Raw genomic sequence first — 16930 nt, forward strand, 5'->3', positions numbered from 1 at the left:
TATCAATATTGCTATTTATCCTGAGCCCAGAAAACACAAGACGATAGTATCCTCCAGCTACAGACGAAAAGAGCAGAGTCGCACGGCTAAAGCAGAGGACAGTCTAGAAACTTGGGATCTTTTCCAGTTCTGCCTTCCAGCTGCAGCAGCATCCCACCTAGTAACATCTCCGTGGCAGTTTTGGGCATTCTCATCCATTTTTCACTCTCTCAGAAGCAGTTGTGAGGTTTAATTCAAAGACTCCTATAAAATGCTTTGAGATCTGTGGCTGGGAAGCACTATAAGAATTCCACATAAATAATGATTGATTCTTAACTTACTGAGTGCTGTTACAGAGCTGACGCTATTTCATGTCAGAGAGGCTTATATACCCCTAAGATTTTTAATGCAAGGGTAATAAGCTTAGAAAGCATTGGGCAGAATCTTTCTCAACTGAAGGAGCATGTTAATATTTTGACTCAAAGTTCAGCGCAATAAAATAGGCATCTATTTTATTTTTCAGTTCAAGTCACTGAGATGTAAAACTCTTTGCTGATATAGAGTTAATAAAGAATGGAAAATGTAAACCTTCTGCCTGTGAAAAAAATGTAAAGGATCTCTGGAATGGTTGGGAGGACTTCTGCGCGATGTATGGGTCATAGCAAGCTTCTGCTTTTGATCAAGAGACAGGATATGCTGCAACGATCATGGACTGTTTGCCAGCACATGTTAAAAAAAATAGACAGCAGTCAGCGGAGAGTCATAACCTTAGTTCTGGCTTTACCATGTGTTTGGAGACACCTGGCCACAGATCTATTCCCTTTAGCATTTCACATCTTAGCCTGTTTAACAGAGAGAGCTTTATCCTAGTCTCAGATATACTCAAAGAAACCAGCCGTAATTCAAACCACTCAGAAAGTTAATACAGCATAAAGTGCAATACGAGCATCAGAACAAGCCCCACATTGGCTGTCTGCATGGTAACTCAGTGTTGCTTAAAATGTGGCTCGCAGGAGAGATGGGAGGATTTAGAAAAGCCCTAAAAATTCTTCCATTCAAGTGGCTGAAATAATCATCAGATTCATTCAGTTGCAACACCACGAAAGATCAGAGGTCCCTTTGAGTTCAGTGAGTCTACAGTGAATCCATCTGGCTGGAACAGGCCAGAATAACGTCCTGCTCAGAGGCACCAAAAGGTTTCCCAGACAGGAAAGTGCAGGAATAGAGACAGTCCTGGTGAGAAACTTTAGGCCAAGATTTATGCTCTGTTATTATTATTATTCAGTAACCAATAAAGCCAAACCCCACAAAACACGTACAGTTACATGGCATGCTGTATTTTGCAAGCCAGCATGTCTTTTCTATGCTTCTGATGTCATGGAAAAGCAGAAGTACAGTAACAGCATGCTCCAGATTCCCCAAAAGCTGAGAAACAGCAACAGGTTTTTGTTTTGAATTGCCCTTTTATGCTTCCTATACTTCACCTGTCTCTTTGTTTCTCCTCTCATGAGCCCCTTTTCATTTCCTCTTTTCTTTATGGCACATCTACCCTACCCTTGCACTTTCTAAGTGAATACTGAAGTTGAATCCTACTGAAGGTTGGAGAAGAGAGGAGAGAGAAACGCTCAAACAGCTGGGTGGCACAGATCCGCAGGGTGAGGAGCAGACTGGCAGTTTGTCATGGACCCACGACAAAACCAGTAAGAGCCCTTATAAAGAAAAAGTTGTCGTGCCTCATGGTAAAATTACCCAGCTCTGAAGAGCACCTTATGACTCTGCCAGGCAAGCAGCTGCCCCTCTCCAGCAGGGAAGGCAGGGTGACCAGCAGTGGCACCAGCTATTAGCAAGGTTGCCAAAACGGCACAACGGACATGGATAACACATCCCTTTGGCAGACAGGAAATATTTGGTCCGAAAGGAAAGAGAAGGACAAGGAATAGGTTTCTGGAGCTCTAGGAAAAAAATTATCAGAATTTTTCACCTGGTCAGAAGAATAGATTTTTCACCAGCCTTATTCACAGAATGAATTAATTATTTCAGATGAAATTTTCCAAAATAAGCAGCAAAATGAGACATATCTGGTACTGAACATTCTAGCTCAGCTGACTGAAATTTGAAAAAATTGTAAGCAACTCATTCTTCTAAAGATTCAGTGCTCTCTAGCTTTTTTTACTATAACAGAGTTACTACAGTTTGAATTACAGAGTATATCTGTGTCTTGTGATTTTGGTCACAACGCAAACCCACTCATTCCTCATGCACAATGTTTATGACATTGGTAGAAATCCAATGTCCCTAGAAGGACAGCCCAGATACGCCTCCATACTGTTTGAATTATTTTGATGGCATGGGTCTATTGAGTAACTTTGTCTTGGACCAGTGATTAGCCTGAATCAGAAGCATATTTTATCTATAGGTGTTTTACTGGTTAACTGGAACAAATATTTTGTGAGCTGTAAGAATATAGTTTTGAATATTAATGATTTTAATTTGTTTCCATTACATTGTAGTTACTTGTACTGAATAGTTTATACTTTTGGATCCAGTTTTAAAAAAGCCACTTTTTAAGTATGCAATCTTGTTTCTTGAGACTTATATTTAAGTGCTATAGCCACAAGAAGAAAGTTCTCCCAATGTGATCAACATTGAAAGATTTCTCGGGAGTAATCAAATTACACCACTTACAGTGATGTGGTTTATATAAGAACTAGAAGTCAAATTTTAAATCGCAGCAGCAAGCAGTAGAAGGAACATCAAATAAACCATTTTCTTATGTGAAGTTTCCATTGTGACAGCAAAAAGGGAAAATAACATGAGAATGAGTGGAAATAAACTCATACAGGAAGGATCAGGATCTACATAAAGATTAAATTCATTTGGAAATGAATCCTCCAGCTCCGTGACATAGGAGGGCAGCCTTTTGGCTAAACCTCATACCTGTTAGATTATCCAACTGGCAGATTACTCATTTTATTTTTTCTGTCTGGGTTTTTATATCACAACCATTATATGCCATCAGAATATCTCAAATAGCTTACACTATACCTATCAACACTGAATAGCAAATACTCTCATTAGTTATATTCTCAGCATACCTTTGCAAGGAAGAAGGCTTTTTCAGTTTCCCTTTCTTCTCATTTTTGAACCTGTTGATCCATTTCAGCCAATATGACAAAATCAGAAATCTCAAAAATATTTAATTACACATTTCTTAAGGAGCTTTGGGGGGTGGGGGAATCCTACTAGTGTTTTTCCTGAGGGTAAAGCTAGAAAAATACCTGTTACTAGTTCCCAGGCACCAGGTGGCCAGCCATTCAGCACACAAATATCGAGTGTCAGCTGACCCCTCAGCAGGTGGGGTGGGGTGGGGTGGGGTGGCGTGGCTCATGAGCTCGTTTCTGCTTCCAGTTTGCTTCTCTCCCTTTGCTTCAAAAAAGCACAGCAAAAAAAAGATAACGGCACAGAGGCAAGCGCTGAGCTGGAAATATGGCTGGCCCAGGAAGGTCTCAAGTTACTGAGATGCAGGTGTCTTGGGAGGCTGGAAAGGAAGTGGCCTTCTTGCAGGGAGATGTATTGGGTGATGGAGCACACAAAGCTGGAGGAAATCAGGCTTCGTTATTCCACTGCTCTCAGAATAACTTTCCTCTCTTCTGTTTGACTTACCGCATACTTCAGCAAGTATGTGGAACCCAAGTATTTTAATAGCATACAAATATTTAGGAAGTGTACTCTAATGTAAATTCTCTTTTTCTAGGTGTGATGCATTAGATGTAGCTGTCATGGGATAGTGCTGCTCAAATGTAATGCTCAGCTAAAGCTGTCCAGATCAGAACAGCTCCAGATCAGAACAGCTCCACCTTAAGCTAGGATACAACAAGCCTGTGGAGCATGTGGGAGGAAAGACATAAATATTGGGGATTTACAAATCCCAAATAAGGTTTCAGTTGGAAATATGTCTGTGTTGCAATGTTTAACTGCCTTCCACCACCACCCTCCAGAAAAAAAAAAAAAAAATCCAAATAGGTATTTTCTCCCTTTTGCAGTCGTTAATTTATCTCTATTTAACAGGAAACTTGAGAATATCATGCAGCTCTCTGTATTGCCTTACAGCTTGAGTAAATTGTTTATATCCAAATACATATTTAGCACTAGAAATATTAGGCTCTTTATCATTCTCAAGATTTGGTGCTCCCAGCTGTCAAACAAACCAACCTACTTTTGTTTCGTTTCCTTTCACAATTGCCAAACAGCTTGGCAAAGGCCCAAATCCCGAGGCAGGGTGCTTACTGAACCCTGAAAAGCCCCAGGTCAGTGGGAGTTTCAGGGAACTCAGCACCTTCCAGGATCACGTATTCCAGTGACATGTATGTTGGCATCTTGTTACTGAGTGGTTTACGCAGGTGTCCCTGACCACAGCATGTTATGCTCAGGAAGACACATCCACCCAGATGTTGGCTGTTGGGCTTTTGTTAAAACCTGTTTCTTTCCTCAGCATCTCTAGTGATATCTCCTCCAGCGTTGCCTCGTTTTGGAAGACCTGACTCTCAAGAGGCCTAGCCCTCCAGATCCACTGGCAAAGAAGGTGGGCTGGGAATTCCAGGCAGCAAGAAGGCACTCCATTCATTTTTTCTTATTTTAAATCTTGTTCATCATTTTGTTCTCCTACACTCTAGAAGTTAACTTGGATAAGGAGGTACATGGAAATGTGCAACTCCTGATATTAAGGCAGAGCCTCTTGCCAATACATTCTTCTACAACTGGGCAGACGCTGGTTTTGCCTCTGCTCTAGGCAGAGATTTTTTTCTGCATGAAGAGATAGCTTTAGTTTAGACCGGTTCTCTACGGACCTTACTGTTTGGAGAGAGAGACTGCTGCCTACAAAACTTTCTGGCCGCTTTGGCCAAGCCTCTTTGGACAGCGTTTGGAGAGCGCTTTTACATTCCATGGCCTCAAACCCCATACCTGGCTCTGATGCCATATTATGACCTCTCCAACAAAAGTCATTGCTGCCGGAAAGCTCTGATCTCACTACACTAACAGCACAAAGCTTTCCTATGGGATGTATACTGGAGGAACATTTGGCCTTCCATTGGTATTACAGCACTAATCAATATAAGAATTACTATCTAACCAAGGAAATGCACTGGGTCTGCCTTATGTTCAAGTAACCCTATCGATCAAATGCAAGGTGAGAATTCAGTCAAACCCATTTATAAAACCAAATCAAATCAAACACATCATCATATGGGAAAGGTTGTGGGACCTTACTTGGCAAAGGCAGCTGTTGCTGGGTCTTCTTTTAGTAATGAGCAGAGAACGGCTGAAAGTCGGCTCAAAAGGGTGAAAGAACATTAAAAGCAGCGATGCTAAACTACTTTATGAACCTGGACATATGGTAATAGTAGTTAGGTACTCACAAGCATTTCAGAAAATAGGGCCTTAGAGCCCCTCTTGTCTTTGCACATACAGCCATATTTTAAACCACTTAGGAATGTTATGATTTGTGTTTTGATACAGCCTGTGGTTTTAAAACGATGCTGAGTTTGTTGTTGAGGTTACCCTGGAGAGATGGTTAGATTTGTTTTGATCATTCTTTGCCAGTCTTTGTTAATCTGGGCACTCTTTAGAGCAGTTTGTACAAACTGCAACATCTCCAGAGCCTTCCAGAACTACATGGGTCCCAGAAGGACTGGACTGTCCAGAGTGCGAAGTGCATGGAGCAACACTGGTGCATTTGATCCTAGGGTCCAGGCCCCCATCCTACTTTCAAGACCTCTCATGAGATTTGGATAGTCCCTTAGTCCAGTTAAATACATACTCACTCAAATAAAGTCTCTCTGGTTTTGTTTAAGACTCAAAGCAAGGTCTAACTTGCAATTTCCATCATTCCCGTCACAACAGGAAGCACTGAAGTGCAAGGATTTCAAGGAAACTGCTTGGATCAGTCCTGCTTTCAGCCTCAGCAGTATCTGTTGCAAGTTTTATGGTGCCCTTCTGAACACGCAGCTATTGGAGAGGCACTAACAGCTCCCACTGATTCTGCCTGAAGGGTTGGCACTGCTGAAAGTTTGACTCTGTTTTTCATTAGAATGAGCTCGATTTTTGGAACCCGCATTCTCCACAGTCGATGCTCTGGTCTCCAGATTTCCTGATACCATCAGTTCCTGCTACAGAACACAAAGGAAGGCAAATCTGCAGCTGGTATAATTTGGCAAAGCCAATGAAGAGTCTGGCGTGTAACCTCTCCCCCTACAGCCATCATAAACTAAAGGAAGAGTTAGAAGGATATAGAGGAGGAGAAAGGTGTTACATAAGCAAACCATGGTATCCATAAGGACAGGCTATCTTTCGATACAGCATGAGTTGTCACCTGAAATAAAGACTCCTCTCTATCTTTTGAAGAGATTTACTTTTTGCTGTTGCATTATACAGATGATAAAAATGCTCCACTTTTACTAGTTTGAGATGTTACCTACAGAAACAATAATCTCAGTTACAGTGGTTTTAATATAAAATAGATGAATGTGACGGATGTTGTACATTTTCAACTGGAGGAAAACACATGCAAGTTAAGTGGAGGTCAAATTTCCTGTGGTTGAACCCATGGAGTAAATACAGAACATATTTTGTTTGTTTAGATTTTGGGGGAACAAACTGTTTTTATAGTAGTGTAGTCATATTACACTAAAGCACTGTAATGTACTGCATTTCCAAATCACATAATTATAAAACAGAGAACGTACTAACATCCAACATAATCAGACGCAATCATGAAAACTGGAAACAATTCTGAAAAATCAAACTCTTGAAAGAAGTCACTTTTATTTTCTAAATCATAACATACGGACAAGGAAAAAACTTGCTTTGAATGCTGATGTAAGGTCCTAGTGATAGGAAGGCTAATAGTGAAAAGCAGTTTATCGTGCATGATTTTCTAATATGAGTCTCATTCAGACTAGTGATTTCAAATGACTGTATTTGAAATATGCTTGTCTTGCTAAACCTCACTAACCTCCTCATGATCCAGGTCTACATGACACAGTATTTGCCTTAATTCTCATACCTGTATGAGAATATAGTAGGAGAACGTATCATAAAAATAAAGATTGCACATCTTATTGAATATGCCTGTTTAAGGCTTTTTTGGACATTTAAGGCTAGTATTTCATAACTCTTACGAGTAAAATTAAAGACAATGGTATCTTAAGGCAATTATTGTTCAGAAATGATTAGCGGGAGGGTCTGGAAGCAGTTTTCCTGTTCTGAAACCTTTTCAGTCTTCAAAAATTGTTCCCTATAGGGAGAAAACCACGATTCTTCACATTTTCCTGCCAAGAAACAGCGGACAAGAAGCTCAGAGCAGACAATAACCCTGTGCATAAGGGATTCTCCTCTGACGGGGCAGGAACTTGGTTCCTGGGTCTTTCCCATGCCAGCTGACTATCATTATCACAAGGGTATAAACACTGTAAAGCAGCTCTTTCTGGCTGGACGCAGCACCACTGTACAGCTAAGCAAAAAAACTGCTTGATTGCAGGCTATCAGCACTTCACATAGAGGTGCTGCTGCTTTGGGAGCTTCTTTAGCTTTAAGCAAAAATTTCATCTAGTGAACATGCTCTGCAAAAGTCCTGTCAACTCTCATCTACTCATTAAAAGTTGTAGTCGCAACTAATCATCATTTTCCAAAATCCTTATTTTGCAAAACTCCTAACCCACCGTATCAATGCCTCGCTCCCAAGATAAGCAGACTACTTTGTTTTGACTCATGAATGGCTGCAGTTGCGGAATTTCGATGTGGTAGGGAATTCCAAAATTTTTAAATAAACAACGATGTTGAGTGTGAAAATGCTAGCCTCTGTTTATGATCCACTGGAATAAAAGATGCAACTTCAGGATTTCTAAAGAAGGAGGAAGATTAGCTCATGAGTTTTAAGGATACAAATAAATACAGTGTGTTTCTAATTATATCAGTGAGTCACAGTAGAGCGCAAATTAATAAGATATAGGACTAATAGGATCTTTGTCTGCCTAAAGTCGGTCAACCACTTTCTTTCAAAGCAGTGGAGAATATTCCAATGTAGCCCAACCTCATGTATATGCTAAGTAGGACTTCCACACTTGTGCAAAAGCTCCTGTGCTTTTCCATCCCAAAGTACCTCCCTCTTAACAGTGGTCTAAACTGAGCAGTGGAGCTGAAAACGGCTATATAAGTGTATTGAGGATGACCCAAAAGCCTCCCAGTCACACCTACTCAGACCATCTTAAAAAACAGATGAAAATTCAAAAATGTACTTTAAAACATCTATTTTTCAAGGCTTATAATAAAAGGGATAGAAATATGAAATTATTTAAACAAAATCCAAACTTCAAAACAGGGATCCAAGTATTATAGTCTTGATAACCTCTGATGAAACACCTTTTGCAGGGACTTACTGCTATCATTTCCTCATTATGGGTATATTGCTTTTCGTACCAGAAGTACACTTTAAAGAGCTATTGCGCTGTATCTCTAACTTCCAGTCAATCTCTTATCCTATTTTCCTCAACAGGCATCAGCAACAACCCCTTGATCTCTTCCTCGGTTCACGTTCCTGCTAGTCCTTCTCCCCAAACAATTCCATAAGCAGAAAGGCACCTCCTTTAAGCATAACATGCAATACCATTTAACTACAAGTTGATATTAAAACAATGTGTTAATAAAAACAGCACAATCATGAAGCTCTCACTCCAAAACAAGAAGATTTTATGGCCTTCATTTAGACCTGTGTTCTTTGGCAAATACACTTGCGTAAGTCATGCAAATTCTCTAGCCCAAATAAAATTGATTTCATTCTGCAGCAATTACTATGTTCACAACACAGAATAATTGTATTTCTAGTATTAAGAGTTCTTTTATTCTGGAAAAGTGTGTCCACCTGGAGAAGATATTTCAGAGCATTCTGAAGAAAAAATTCCCTCACTGTCCTCCCCAGTGGCTTTATATGACCTACACCATTAAATCAGTCAAACAGTTCTTCAACAAACTCATAGCCCTTCCTGATTTTCTCATCTGCAGTCCTCCAGCAAACCCCACCCTGTGCAGCAGGAGTCCCCCAGTAGCTTCTTGATTCTTACCCTCCCATCCCATATTCACCAGCCACCTTCCTGTTTTTTCTTCAGACATTTCTTCATATGCCTTGTGTGTCTGTCCTCCTTCCCATGACCTTCTCCACCCTCTCCATCTCTCAAACTCTGCTCTTCCCAAACTTGCCTCAAATCCCATTTTCTCCTTCCAGGAAACTCCATTTTTCAGTTTCTGCTCCCATCCCAAAGTTTTCTCATTCTTTCCTTTGAATCCATGAAATTCTAATCCTGTCTTTGTCAAAAACAGCCTCTTGCCCGTTTTGTATGGATACCCCAAAATCCATCTTCTTTTCTCAGCACAGCTCTCAACTTCTTCCCTCTTTCCACCTCCACCCTCTTTCCATCACAAGCACAACTGTTGAACCCACAGCTGGGTCTTCTTACTGGAATAAGAACTTGCATCAGCTATGACTGCTCCTCATGCTTCCTTCAGACCACTCTTGTTCCCTCTAGCAAAGCAGAGAGATGCAACAGGCAGAGAAGATGCTACACAGGCCAGTCAAACTCATGATTTGCAGACTCCTAACTCTCAGGAAGCTAAATGTCCCCTTCCGCATGGGGAATCTGCAGCTCTGTACGTGTGCCATGAGCCAGCAGATTAGAGGATCTGCACGGAAACGAAGCTGTGAACCCGAGCTGTGCATCAGACTGCCTACAAACCAGTGCTCCACTTGAACTGCCTCCCCAAAACCCCACCTCCCTAAATCTTTGCTGAGAAGAATAAGATCTCTACCAAAACTCTGAAGGCAGGGGATAGATTTTTACACTGAAATGCAGAAACACTAGAGGCAGAGGAAGAGAGAGCAATTTTGTCAACACAGAGGAAACATATGGTATAATAATTAACTTGGAAACAACATAAAAGCACATTATAATATATTTGCACTGGCCCTCTGCTGAAAATGTCTGCTAAATAAGCCTAATGCTTGGTCATTAGTCAGTGAAGCTCCCGAGCCTTTGGCACAATGTTTCAGTTTAATAAAAAGATTTAGTATGTGGAAAGCCACTGGCAGCGTATCTTCTCGCGTGATGGACTGCTTTCCTTTTTTTTCGCTCTTTCCCTAACTTGAAACATCCCCCATTCAGCCTCCTCACTGCTGCTCAGAGACAGCTCTGCCTTTGTCATCCACGGCAGAGCGGGTCTGCAGCCTGAAATCCCAGTAGCACGGCCTCAGCCCTTGTACAGCTGTCAGTGTTGCGGGGCTGCATGCGGCCCCCTTCAAAACTGGAAAGAAAGGGAGGAGGAATTGCACGACCGAACCACAAGAAACAGGCACATATGCGCTGCACATTGCAGAGCTCACGGGAGCCTACAGTCTCCAGGGCTCTTCTAATAAATCTAAGTTTGATGCCAATGCTTTCCTTCTGTGTCCCGGCACTACAGCTCATGGAGATACAATCCACAAAATCAGCCTCGGAGGGAGAAGTGTTTTCACTTTGCAAACTCCACTCTCAACTCCCTTATCAATACTAAGCCTTTCAAATGGTGCAATCTTCCCAAAATATCCTGCTGATTGAGTATTTGGCTTCAACATACTTGAACTCATGCATTTACAGGAAAATCTTCCTGATGCTTTTTAGACAAATCGCTTAACTTTTCTGGGCCCTCTAATGTCTGTCTCAATATCCCATCAAACACTTTTCATCTGTCACTTAGCTTGAAGATTAACTACTGCGTATCTTCATTTGAACTGACATGTAACTGCTATTTGGAATCTGATTGCCAAAACACTTGATGTCAGGAAAGGCCAGCGGGAATGGCAAGGAAAGGCATTTTAAAATTCCAGAAATATGTTCTCCTGAGAACAAATATTAGCACCCCGCTGCACATCAACTGGTGAATGGAAGCTATAAGCAGCTACAGTTAAAGTCAACTCTGACAGGAACATGACAGCTGAACTGCTAAATACATCTCTAAAACATTAAACAACCTGTTATTTTCACTTTTGTTTTCAATCAAGAGACTTTGCATTGCTTATATGCTTTTACATTTCACTTCACAGAAATCCAAATAATATCTAAGAACTTTTAAAAAATGGATATGAAGCAAACATAAGTTTTGGAATTTTGCTCATACTTTTTCTGGGCAGGAGAGATATTTTGTCTTTCTTAGAAAATATGTATTACTTGGGAATCTCAAGGCTCTTGGCACTGACATTAACATATCCAATGAAGCAATGCAACTACCCATCGCTTACTGTAAGAGGTGGCACCACTAGGAGAGGGCTAGGGAAAAGAGGAAGGACCTTGACAATTATTACTGTGTACCTTGAATATTCAGCCCGCCAGCAGCCCAATCAGCTGTTTTGTGTCAAAGAGCATGCAAACATGGTATAGATAATTTCTTACATTTTGGAACACTTTCAATGCTATGTAACACTTACTAAGGAACAGCAAGTTTTCTCTTTTCTCATATTCAAACCCATTTGCTTCCTTCCTGTGCTTTTCTCGGTTACTGCTTCCTCATCACTCACGCCGGCTTTAGAGAGAAGAGGAAATTTTTGTCAGAAAAAGTAAAATTGGATCAACCAGCAATGGTTGGAAGAAATACACATACTTTAGAAGCAGTTTAGAGCTGCTTGATTTGTCTTTACCTGGCAAAGATCTGTTTTTGCAAAGGTTTATCCCTTTTTATGCATATATCAGTTAAACTAATAAATGATTTTATAACGCTGCCACACTCTTATTCTTAGGCTATAAAATAAACCATTTAACTGCTGCTTCTTTTACAACCTTCCTTATGCCTAATTTCCTTCTGACCTTTTGGGTAGCACTTTTCTAAACTGTTCTACAAATTACCAATTTCTTTTCACCTAAACCTTCTCCTGCACATTTCCCTCCTGGGAAACCTAAATAAGATTAGCAAGAAACCCTCCATCACTCATGCTTGTGAAAGAATGAATTTAAAGTAATGTCTTCATACGTGACGCAAAGCCTTACTGAGCTACCACCTTACCACCTTCTCTTCTCACACCTTATTACCTCCCTTACTATTCTCTTGGATACAAATATTTGGCAAACTGTAATCTAATTCAAATTACAAAGGTACTATAGTGACATAAGACTACCTAAAGGGGCTATAATAGATTCCTATGACCTGAAACTTCCAAGAGCAGGAGGGCTCATACACTGTGGGAATATTTTTTAGTTGTTGACTTGCCTTTGGTGGAAAAGGTGAAGAGAAGGTGCAGATGCTGTTTACGATGGCTTTGGTGACTTTTACCAAAGGCAAAAAGTTTGTCAGACACACGCAGAGTACTGATCACGCCGGCATCCTGCCACACACACTGGCCAGGCAGGTTCCTTGCAGATAACTGAAGCTCTGAGATCCTGAGATCTGACTTGGCTCCCACAGCAACTCTGCTGGCTGAGGGCTGAAAATCATACCAAAGAGGGTCCATGGATTGGCCTGAGGGTCAAAAGGAAACAAGACGACCACACACTAATCCATCCAAGCAGCTCGCAGTCATCGCTATTGGCCTGCCTTTAGCTCCAGCTTTGGTGACACATTTATGGTCCTGTTCAGAGTTTGGAGTGGAACATGCTCCTACCCAGTCCTGTTGGCTGGCCTGGTGGCACAGCCAGCCCAGAAAGGGGCACGTGGGGTACTCCTTTGTGCTGCTGAGTTTCCATCGTGCCAGACTGGGCAGAAAAGCAGTGGAATACAGCACGAGTGCATCAGTTACCCTACCTCAAAAACTCTAGCACTCTAGCTCTAAGGGTACCCAGACTGTACGCAGAGGGGCAACTGGGCCTCGCTGTCATGTCACTCCTAATGCTCCACGAGGCAAAAAGCTTACACACAGGCAAGAAATCTGGCTGCCACGCTGCCATGACAGTGTACCTGCCTCTCCACTTCTACCCATGAAATTTGGGTAGCAACATTACCTTACCTCGAAAAGCATTTTGAGGTAAACAATGAACATTAAGAACGGCAAGGTGTTCATATATGCAGGAATGGGACAGATCATTTCCCTAAATGAAGGGATGAAGAGATTTAAAATTTGTGTTATGATAATTACAAAGATATATGACAAAGATAATATTCTTTTAAAAATTGCCAGAAGCAATGAAGGGGGAGCAATACTTGGCTGCTTTGCTTACTCTCAGTAAAATTACAACTGCTCTCTGCAAAAGTTGAGAAATATATTTTGTCCAAGATTTAGGCTCTGTTTTTCTTTAACAGAATTATAAATAGACTATGATTTTATTTGTGACGTTTTAATTTCCAATTACATCCAGTGGTTTACATCTTGCATATGCTGGAATTCAGCTTCAAGCAACTTTATCATGTGATTGTTGCAAAGTCACCAAGTTCCCCTTTGGCTGTCAGAGTAGGACCTACTAAAATCTATAATTATTTCAGCATTTATTGGAATTTGCTATTAGAGAGAAAAGGTCAAATGTGCTCACAGGAAGGCTGGGCCAATTTAACTTTCTGGCTTGAACCTCTCTCGCATGCAACAAGGGACCCCATTCTCCACCCATTCCTGTCAGGCAGGATGAATCAGAGCAGCAACATCTGTTTTAGAGGAGAAATTTCTGATAGTCATTTAACGTATTGTAAAATGTTTGCTCTTCCTCCCAAACGTATTTGAAAGGGCAACTCACTATTCAGGGAGGAGCGGGGAGTATGCAGACACAGTACCTGCTCCGAGTGCGCTGTCACCACTGCAGACAGCATTCTCAAACCATTCTACCACACGACACTCCTCTTTTAGGGACAGTTCTCAAAAAAATTGGCACCAGTACTTATTACCCCTGTCTCACTGGGAAAAATTGATTGCACTGTTTTAAATAGCAAGTTTACTGCAGTAATTGAGAACCCTCAATCACCCTATGAATTTGTACTCTTTCTGCCCTTTCTTCATTTGTTTGGAGGGATCCATTCTACGAGAAGGAAGAAAAATCATCTCTCCTCTCCACATGGGCCACAAAGAAAGTCTTGGTCTCCCAAAAGGGAAAACCTTTCCTCTCAAGTACTGAAAGAAAAGGTCTGTACCAGAGAAGAGAATTTTTCCTCTCAAAGAAAAAAAAAAAAAGTTACTCACCAGAATCAGCAGTTGCTGCTATAGACTCACGAGATCTAATCTTCTCCCTATTACTAAGTTGCACATTAGAGATCTGCAAATTTGAAGGGTATCATTCATAATGGGAGAGAATGATCAATCATGGTATAGAGACAAGTAATCCATCCAAGCATCCAGCTTGCTTTCTAAGGGCACCTCCTCCTGTCCCGCAGAAACATAAACAAATGCAGGAAATATTTATCTTGCAGAAGAGCACTGAGACAAATAACCACTTGTGACGATGGGGAACCTCTGACACTACTAAAAGAGGAGGTGTGGGGAAAGGCAGCAAAAATGGATTAGATAAGGTACCCTGAATGCTTAATCAGTATTTGTATTATTAATGTTATAGAGTCTCCTTAAAAAGTATCTCTATGCATGATTCATCAAGGACTATCAAGAAGTTGTACAGACAACACTTACTAAATTGCTATGAACACACGAAAAAGTTGCTCCCCAGGGAGCATAACTTGCATTAAAAATGTCATTAGCAGAGACTAATTCAACCGAGTAGGAAAGAAAACCTAATGTAGGAAAGCAACACACGTGGAGTTAATAGTCTCAGATACTGTTTAATAACATCTCATTTGCAATTCTCAGAAATGACCAGAGTTAGTAAAAGCATAAAGAAAAAAATCTGGAGTAATTCAGGGAAATGGAAGAACACCGAAGAACCTCAAAAAATAGCTTTCAGCAATTCATTTGCACATACTGGCACCCTGATGAACTTCACTTAACAAGGCAGTACTGTGGAGGTGGAGTATTGCAAGTTAGTTGCTTGGCTTCTGCAGCCAAAACATGACTCAGGCTGACCTCTTCTCCCCCTTTTAAGACAACAGCCAGTGCAAAAAATTGATGTTAAACACATTAAGCTTCCCTTTCTTGTGGTTACAAAGGCGTAAACAGATTTTGAAATTTTTAATCAAGAGCTGAATCCTTTCCTTCGCAAGCCTACAACTTATTTCCATTTTAAAACCTAAGCAGTGCTTTAAGAGGATATAGAACTAAGAAAAATGATTCAAAAAGCACATCTTTCATGAAGGTGACAAATACAAGCAGAGCAGCCTTGGGGAAAAACTCTGAATACCGGAAACACAAAGGAAGGTCTGGAAGGTCAAGAGTAAGGATGTGATTTCTATCAGTCAACAATCTAATTTTCCAGCAATTGGTTTTGGCTAGGAACTGGTTGTATCATACGTAGTAAGAGGCTAAAAACGCCCCTGGCAGACTAATGGTAGTCCAATGGCAGCTCTTCTCTAGCAAGGGGAGAGGCAGGTTCAGCGACAAGGAGGAAGTCCATAGCATGCTATTATCTGTTGTTATTTAAGAAAACACTGTTACCATTTATTCTTTCTGTACTGTACCCCTTGTGTGCTTACTTGTGTCTGTGAATTTCTCTTTGAAAAGACCGCAATTTTACTGTCAAAACCTGATCAAGAATTTCTTCCCATCTGTTCTTCTTTCTTCCTTATTTCTTCAATAAGGAAGCTTCCGAGTCACAGCCTTGCATTAAAGATCTGGTGGCCAGTCACAAGCAGAAAAGCTTCCTGAAAAGTCTGTTGTTTATGGAAGAGCTGTCCAGAGAAGATGATACCGTGGCTTCTGTAGGAATCGATTCAGGTAGAAGTAAGGTAGTACAAGCAACGGAAGCTCAAAATGCAGTTAGGAAATATTACAAATATTTGTACATATTTTTATATATAACCATATCAACAAGAGCTTTAAAATACAAGTTCTTATATAATTGCTAAGAGCTAAGTTCTAGTTCCCAAAAATTAACAGACACCTGACTACTGACATAAGAAGAGGTCAGAAGTTCATCTGAAATAAGCTTCATTGCAAGATGTCTCTCAGACACATTTCTCCTAAGGATTTCGGAAAACACGTGATTCAAATGAACCCAGAAAGATTTCACTGTAACGAATGAACTAATATTGTAACTACATGATTAAGTTATGAGCTTATGCGTCTGAGAATGAACTGGAGGGGAAAAAAGTGAGACCAAAAAAAATAGAGGACTTGGAGGGATTCCTGAAATTATGAGTTCTTTTCACAAATAGCCAGAACACTCTGTAGGTCAGAGTACCAGGAGTTTCAAACTTTCCTCTTCATCCTTATGCACCAGCACTGTTCCTTCTGTGAGGATTTAGTCAGTGATGAAAACTTTAAATATCTTTACTCAGAATAGCACAGGGTTTTTGTGTTATGCAGAAAAACAAAAGTTGGTAAAAGCAGGTGAAATGGTAACAGTTCCAGATTTGTACCAACTAAGCTAACTTGGGAATACTAAATATCATACTTCATGGCAGGGGAGGCACACTGCGTGTTTCAACTTCTCAGCAAGAAAGTGACAATTTTCTACTTGACCCTCACCTGAAATTTCTTGGGGCCTCAAACTAAGGAAGCTAATTTGAAAGAATAAACTGTCTTTTCAAGAAGCATCGAAGAAGCAATTCTATTTTCAAAAGCATTTATATATGCTTTTCACTGTCACTTGACACTTACTAAATGTAACAAGAACTATATATACATATATAACATTCAACTGCAAGGAGAACAACGTTTTGTTTACATCAAATTCAAACTTCTAAAGCAACACAGCACCTGTCAGACCAGTCCCAAAAACGTGCGCGTCTGATGTAACATTACTCTACTGTCATATATAGTTATATTTGCATACTTTAGTGGAGAAGAAAACTTTAAGAAAAGGAATTCTTAAATATCCCAATGATATTTTTTATTTTTAAAGTCTTGTAC

This window comes from Struthio camelus, chromosome W (genome assembly GCF_040807025.1).
Source record: "Struthio camelus isolate bStrCam1 chromosome W, bStrCam1.hap1, whole genome shotgun sequence".
Classification (NCBI taxonomy): Eukaryota; Metazoa; Chordata; class Aves; order Struthioniformes; family Struthionidae; genus Struthio; species Struthio camelus.